Genomic DNA, 7,679 nt, shown 5'->3' on the forward strand with positions numbered 1-7,679 from the left:
AAAAAGGTTTGTCAAGCAATCTAAAAAAACATTTGACACAGTTCTTATGTAAAGAACAAACTTCACATATGGCTGATGCTTTAGGACCCCATGAAGCTCTGTTATCTTGAATTCCCCGTCCATGCTTCTGTGGATGGAGCAGCGCCAGAATGGGGAAGTCCTTTAGGAGCGAGTCTCAAACATTGCGACATTTTGCTCCCCAGAGCAAACAAACTTTTCTTTCAGGATGACAGAAGACATCAGTTTTAAGGAAATATTTGGGTGAAACATTTCATCCAAGGAATCAATTTAGCTGTGTAGAAATAACTACCCGCAAATGCATGCATCCATTTATTCTTTTTGGAGACATTTGTCTAACACAGGTTAAGTCAGAATAAGTCAATGAGGGAGCATGTAAATTTGAATGACAAACAGAATACATGTCTCATTTTGTTGAGATTTTTCCAGAAGGATAATATTTAGAAAAACAATAACCTATATTCTCCACTTCTACACAAAGACTATAGCTGCCTCACAAACTTCATGTATTAATTCTGCAGGATTTCTTGTGAGATAAAGCAAGATCCAAACAGCATAAAAGGGAAGCAGTAGGAGCAACATGATTTTTTTCCAACCTCAGATTTCCTTGAAAAAAAAATTTTTTTTTTAGTTTTCCAGAGATGAAAGTGTTGTCTTCCTTAGAGAATGGGATGCTTAATACCACTTTTGAAATACTATAATTTAGCTAAAATAGGGAAACAAAGGGGAAATGATTGAAAACTTCTGCATGGTAAAAGAAGGGAGAGGAAGAGGAAAAATCACAGGCAGTATACTAGTTACAAGTTAAGTCCTCTTAACTGATTTATTTTACCATTTTTTGTTCAAGTAACCTATTTAAAAACTCATTCATGCATAGATTGCCCCTATTATTAATAGTAAATGTACATTTCAACCTGTCAAGTTTTTCTAGCCCCACTTCTACAAGGTTTTTTTCTGGGGTTTTTTTTTTTTTTTTTTTTTTGGAAAAAAAAAAATTTAAAAAGCAAAGGCATTTCCTAGGGCACATGCTGCCAGACACCCAGCATTTATCTTATCTCAGTTGATGACTTTCCTTTTATCCTGAAATGATTTGACAATGACTCTATGATTTCCTGTACAAATTACCCTTTGAAAGTGGCAGTGGCGCTTGGCAGCGATCTTCACTTAATTACTGAGTGGATTATTAGCATACGGCTCCCCCCCCCCTTCATTTCTTTATATCTTCTAGATTGCGTTGACAGTTCCCTTTCATTGCCTGCTTTAACTCACTGAATACTAAACATTATGCAGATTGCAGCTGAGAAGTACCCAGGCTACTCCAAACCCCTAGTCTGCACCAAAACCTTTTTGATGGAGAGTAATTTACAGGTCAGAAATCAATAGTGTGTCTGGGAAGTGCATTTGTGGGTTTTCTTAATTTAGATTAGGGTGGGGTGGCGCAAAGCACTAATGTTCAAAAGTGAATATTGCTCTGTGATCTTTCTGAAAAACAATTAGTTTTGTTCCTTCCTTTAATATCCTTGTCTTTAAATAGACTGAGATCTTGAGATTCTATTTCTCTTATACTCATTACTGTTACCTGACTGGGGAAGGGATTAAGGAGACCCGGTTTTGAGAAATGATAAGTTTCACTCCTTATCAGTCTCTGAAGTCAGCAGTCCGATAAGCTGACCTCCTCAGCAAGTGTGAAGTGTTATTTATTGTTTGCCAGGCAAGACAAATGCAAATGATAAATTGCAAAGATCTCTTCAGCACTCTCAGAAGGAACCTTCTCTTCTGTCTTGGCTCCCATCTTTTGGCACAAATTTGCACATATGTCGGGCATTCTCCATCCAGATCTTTATCCTTTTTTTTTTTTTTCCCTCCCTGAACTGCATTCTAAAGCATCTTCCATGTTTCCCAGGGTGTAGCAGGGACACGGACCCCTTCCCATTTCAGCCTTATGGTATAGCTTAGTGCGTGTTTTTGTTTTTGTTTTTGTCTTTTTTCTCTCTGTGTCTCTCCTTGGGAGGAGAATACAATACATGAGTGATTTCAAGACGTGGTGGAGGTGACACCAAAGCAATAGGAGTCCGTGCGGGTGGGGGGAACAGCTGGGTGCTGACTATGTCATCTCCATTCCAGGACTAGCAACCACCAGCTTTATTCTTCTACTGTTACATCTGCTATGAAATTTGGGTCTTCCAGGTGGCAGCCCAACATGCTGTCCAGTGCTATGAGGCCATTTAAATGCTTTGAGCTAATGCTGCATATCCATTTTCTAAACAAGTTAGCAGATACCATATGCAGCAATTAAAGTTTTATTGAGGGGCGCCTGCTTACCATACTGAATTTGGATTGGCTACCATCTGTCTCAAAGCCTGTGGTACCATCCCTGTTGCTTGAGAGAGCATTTGTAAGGATAGGAGATTTTTCTCAACTTCTGAAGAAGCTGCTTGCATTATTTTTTACAGGCAAGCCCACAAAAGTGTAAGTGGTACAAATGAAAAGTACCAGACAATTAGAAGTTAGGATGGAGGACATGTGTTTGAGTGGTATGGGCCACTATACCAAGAACACAGAATCCTGTCACTTCCACCCTGGCAATTTTTAATGGGTAGGTCTTGCTGAATATGCTATTTTTCAGAGACAGCTTCTATGGGCAACTCGATGAACCAAAATTAGGACTAGGCGAAGGACGTGGGAATTGTTTTGCCTCTGTAAGAGCAAATGCAATTGTTCTCATGGTCGAAGAAAATATTACCTGGAACCACAGGGAAAAATTAAAATATAAATTTACATTTTCCTCACTCTACTGGTAAATCTCTACGGAGACAAAGCTGTTTAAGATCAATCAGAGCTGAACAAAGGATTTTGAAGAAAGCATTTATTAAAATTTAAGTAACGCCTAAATACTTGAGCTATGATGGTTTACTAATATGTTGTTAATGTTTGATGTTTTCTCAGACATATTTATCTTTATACCTTTGACCTTCATGAATACTCAGAGGGAAAAACATCTGATAGTGCAATTCAAAACCTCTTTGAAGTTTTAAAACAACGGCCTGAGAATTAGTATAGACTAAGAGAATAAGGACTAGAGACCAAATCGGTTCACAAACTCTGGGTTGCATAGATCTTGGTTATATTCCTCAATATTTCTGTGGATCCTATTCCATAGGAAAAAAAAATTGATGTTATCAAAGCCTTGTTGTTGATTGTGTCCCTTTTAATCCTAATGAGAATTTCTGAGCTGAGGCTTTGAATCTTGAAAATAGCTGGTAAGTGAGAAGAGAAATAGCTCTTTTTTTTCCCCTAGCTTCATTGTATCACATGGTGATGCTGTTCATTAGGGCTTCCTCACTATTCAGGTCCTGGTGAGCAATGTCAAATTTCGTGAGTGACAAGTTCATAGCATCATGGTCGAAAGCCTCATCTACTTAGAAAATGTGATGTGCTTGAACGAAAACAATGAGTATGATTCAGGAGACCCTCATTAGCCTCAGAATTGCTATTCGCCAGCTAGGAAAATCACCAGCCTCTCTGAGTCTTTTTTCCTGTTCTGTAAAATGGAGCTCAAAATCCATGTCCACTTCTCTTTGGATCACTGTGAGATTTCAAAGAGTCTAGAAGACTTCTGTAAATAATCATTGAAGTATGCATTGAAAAGTCATTTGCAAATTGTAAAGTAATGTCACAAATCCTACACAAACCTCCAGCTGAAGGCCAAATATCATGTCTTTCACAAAGCCTTTTAAATAACACGGATCCTCTGTTTCTCCTCTGAACCCAAATAGTAATGTCTTTGTACCTGTCTAAAGACGTTCTTTCTTCTCTCTGGTAACCTAAGAGAGGAGATCCACGACAATCATCTAAAGTTTTGCTATTTCATTTGTGTGGTCCATAAAACTAAAGCATTAGCATTACATGGGAGTTTTTTAGGAACTCAGAATTTCAAGTCTCTCCCAGACCTACCAAATGAGACTGTGTTTCACAAGACCACCAAGCGAGTTGTAGAAATATTAAAGTTTGAGACACATTGCTCTATACAAGGACTCTAGTTTTCTCAGGAAATTTCTCATTTTTTTTTTCTATTTAAGATATTTACTATGGAAGAGCTTGTGGAACTTTAAAGATTGCTAGTACAACCCCATTATTTCAAGAATAAGAGAAAGAATATCCAAACCAGGATTCATATAAATTGGGATTTGCATAAGATTAAATGTCTGGTTTGCTTATTTGTTGTTTATCAATTATTGAGTGCTTAGTATGAATTGGACACTGCAATAGGCATGGAAGATTCTTTCTGGAGTAAGACATGATGCCTAATATCAGAGGTCATCTAGCCTAGAGGACGCAGATGAAAGTTTTCTCACTCCTATGAGATGCTGCTTGAGCCATCCCACAGAAGTCTTCTTTAAGGGGTGTCTGATTCAGCCTGGTCTTACATTTGTCTTACATTCCTTCCAGACTCACATACTTTTTTATCTTCACTGCTGTAACATTGGAAAATCTCTGCTTAATGAATTTGATGAAATCAAATCATTCTTTGGTTACTTGTATACACGAGAAAAATGGCTCATTGGCCAGCATTGCACCATAGCATTGGCAAATACACCTTATCTGTGCTTCTCATCCATTCTCTAAACCATGCCTACCCTAACTTAGAATTACTATTATCATACAACAATTATAATAGTTAACACATATGGGGATCTCCCCACATGCCAGGCATGCTTCTAAACATGTCACGTGTATTTTCTTCATCCTCGAAGCCATCCTAAGAGGCAACATCATCTCCTTTTTACAGATGAGCTAATAGAGGCTCTGAAAAATCAAGTAAGTTTCGCCTGTTTTTGAACCCTTGGCAGGTGGATTTTAAGGCCTATCATTGTATATAAAGCCTTAAAGTAATGACTGTACTTTTGCAATGATTTCCAACAGGATAGGTTGTCTCTAATTATGTGTTTTTTTTCTATTCTTTCTGTCCTTAAAGTGGCAGATCTGCCACAAATGACAATGGGAGTTCTAGATATATTAGCCAAATAACTCTTCCAAAAGAATTAAACAAACTGATGAAGATCTTAAGTTTAGTTAAAGTACTTTCATTTCTCTGACTGAAAGGTCAATAGAAGCCAAGAGGAACTACAGTTACAATTATTTATTGACTGTATAGTGTTCTTCCTCCATGAACAGTAATTCTCTAATTTTTATAACCCTAAATATCTTGTAGTCATTTTGTCTATAACACAACATTGGACAAATGCCTGTTGCTCCCTTGCATTTTCACTCTAATGGTTTCTTAGAGTATGTGCTTCTTACTTTCTCTGTTATAGATTCTCATCATTGAGTCATTTGCCTCAAGTAGTCTGAAAATGTAGTTAGGTCTCAATACCTTATTAGAATTTTATATAGAGGCTTGGACATTCAAGTCAAAAGGGTGACCCTAACATCAGTCTAAGAGTTCCTGGCACCCATCTCCTTGCTCATTACTACCTCACTTTTACACTTGGACTTGTCTATTGCATGGACAGAAGCCAAGTCTACAGAAGAGTAAATGATCTGACTATAGTGCGTTACAGATTAAAGTACCTCCTTCCATGTGTTTTCCTTCTGGAGCAATGTACTGGTCACTCAGTTTATGCTCTAGTTCCTAACCTGCTTCTGTTCTTCATCTTGGCTGCCTCTTCCTCCGTTTCTCTGATTGTTAGTATTCCCAGAGAGGGTAAGAACTCTATTAAATAATATTGGTGTTCTAGCAAAGTTCTATAATGCTGAAAATATTGAAGGAAAATAAAACCTGGGGATTATTTACACCTTCAGTTTTCCTATTCTTCATGATCTGAGGCAGTCAGTGCTGTATGCTCTATGGTCAAGGTCTTCTCAACATTAGAACACACAAAGGACATATTTAGTACACATTGTTTTGTTTTGTTTTTTTTTGAAAGAGACACATTTCTAGAACCTCACTATAACACTGCCCACTCTTGAAAAATTCCTCTGCAAGCCTGGACTAGTTCCAAGAAGACGATGCAATTAATTAAATACCAAAGATCTCCTTATAAGTCAGTTTTACCAAAAATGGTCTCATGGTACATGCCCCAAGGTCATGTTGCATATAGAGGCTCCAGGCAATTTCTTTCAATGAGCTCAAGATATCAGTCTATAACCTGTAGTCATTTCCACGCCTTGGCCTCTGCTTATAGGACTTGTCATTGATTGCAATTTTGCCCTTGGCTCTACAAACAGCTTTGCTCAGACCTTTTGTTGCTAGCTTGATTTGCAGCTGCGCAGATCTCTCAACAGTCCATAGGTGTGTTGCATTACTTCAGAATCTTCTTTGGAGAGTTTAGCTAGCACTATCTGCAATCTCATATTACTTCAGCAATAATTTATTAAACATATGCTCTAAGAAATACCAGAATACTCATGACCAAAATCTTCAACAAGGTCCATTGACTAAAATATATCATCAGAGCTCCTTAGGGTAGAATAAGAGATTCTTCAGAACCTGGAAACCACCTGATTTCTGTTGTGATTCCAATTTCTTCCTTCTGCCAACTCTCCCCTTCAATCCATCTAAGTTACTTAGTCGCTGTGATAATAATAAAAACAAGTCAGACCTGACCCTGTCAGGATATATTAGTGGTTCTCACACACTAACCAGCAAGGTTGGGAATTAGCCTATGCCTGTGTCTCCTCGATTGTGAATGCAGTATGGTGAGGTCTGTGAACTGGTGAGTATGTGCCCCTACCAGACTCCCTTTGGGTGAGATCGGGTGAACGTTGGCCTGTCTTCCAATCATTGAACTCAGTGTTTCCATCAGCACTTCTAAAGAATGGAATACAAAAAGGAACTTCAGGAAGTAGACTTGGGCCTCCTTGGCTCAGAGCCTCAGTGCCTCTAACTTGACCTTGATTTTCTACTAAGAATCTCTTATATTTCCTCATATAGATCCTTTCTATGAATTCAGATAGTACCTAATAATAGCAAACATGCCTTTCCCAGAATACTTATTACTGCAGCCATGATTAGGAATAAGTTTGATCCATGTAATCATGATTTGTGCTCTTGGATATGGCATTCTGTGCATTTCAAATCCCACCCTTCTGTGCCACTCCTTGCAATTTCTTGGTTTGTTTCCTCTAACCCCCACTTGCACACGATAGGTCAGTCTCCAACCTAACCCTTTCCCACTCTGTTTCCAATGTCCAGCTTTCCAGTGAGTGAGGTCATGACACTTAGGGCAATAAGGAACGTATGTGTACATCAAAATCAACACGTCTACTATCAAAGTATCTGCTTTCCCACTCCTGCTCCATCTTGATATAATGTTCACTCACTTCAAATTATAAGTTTTTTCACTTTTATGAATTATATTCAAGTCTTATCAATTCTTGTCTGAGAAACTGAAGCAGAATCCCAAGCTCAAAAGAGTAAAGCAGAAATAAATCTAAGTCTCTGTTAAATACATATTACTTTCAGACAATATAATTTTTAGAGAGTATAATTATATGAATTATACCCAAGTCTTATCTGTACTCCCAAGTATCTCTTCAATTTGAATTGGTCACTATCTATCTCACCACAGCTACCAGGTATATATAAAATATATAAAAATTATATATATATAAATATATAAAATTATATATATAAATTATATATATATAAAATATATAAG

Source organism: Enhydra lutris, unplaced genomic scaffold (genome assembly GCF_002288905.1).
Source record: "Enhydra lutris kenyoni isolate GAN:26980312 unplaced genomic scaffold, ASM228890v2 scaffoldscaffold14, whole genome shotgun sequence".
In the NCBI taxonomy this organism is placed as follows: Eukaryota; Metazoa; Chordata; class Mammalia; order Carnivora; family Mustelidae; genus Enhydra; species Enhydra lutris.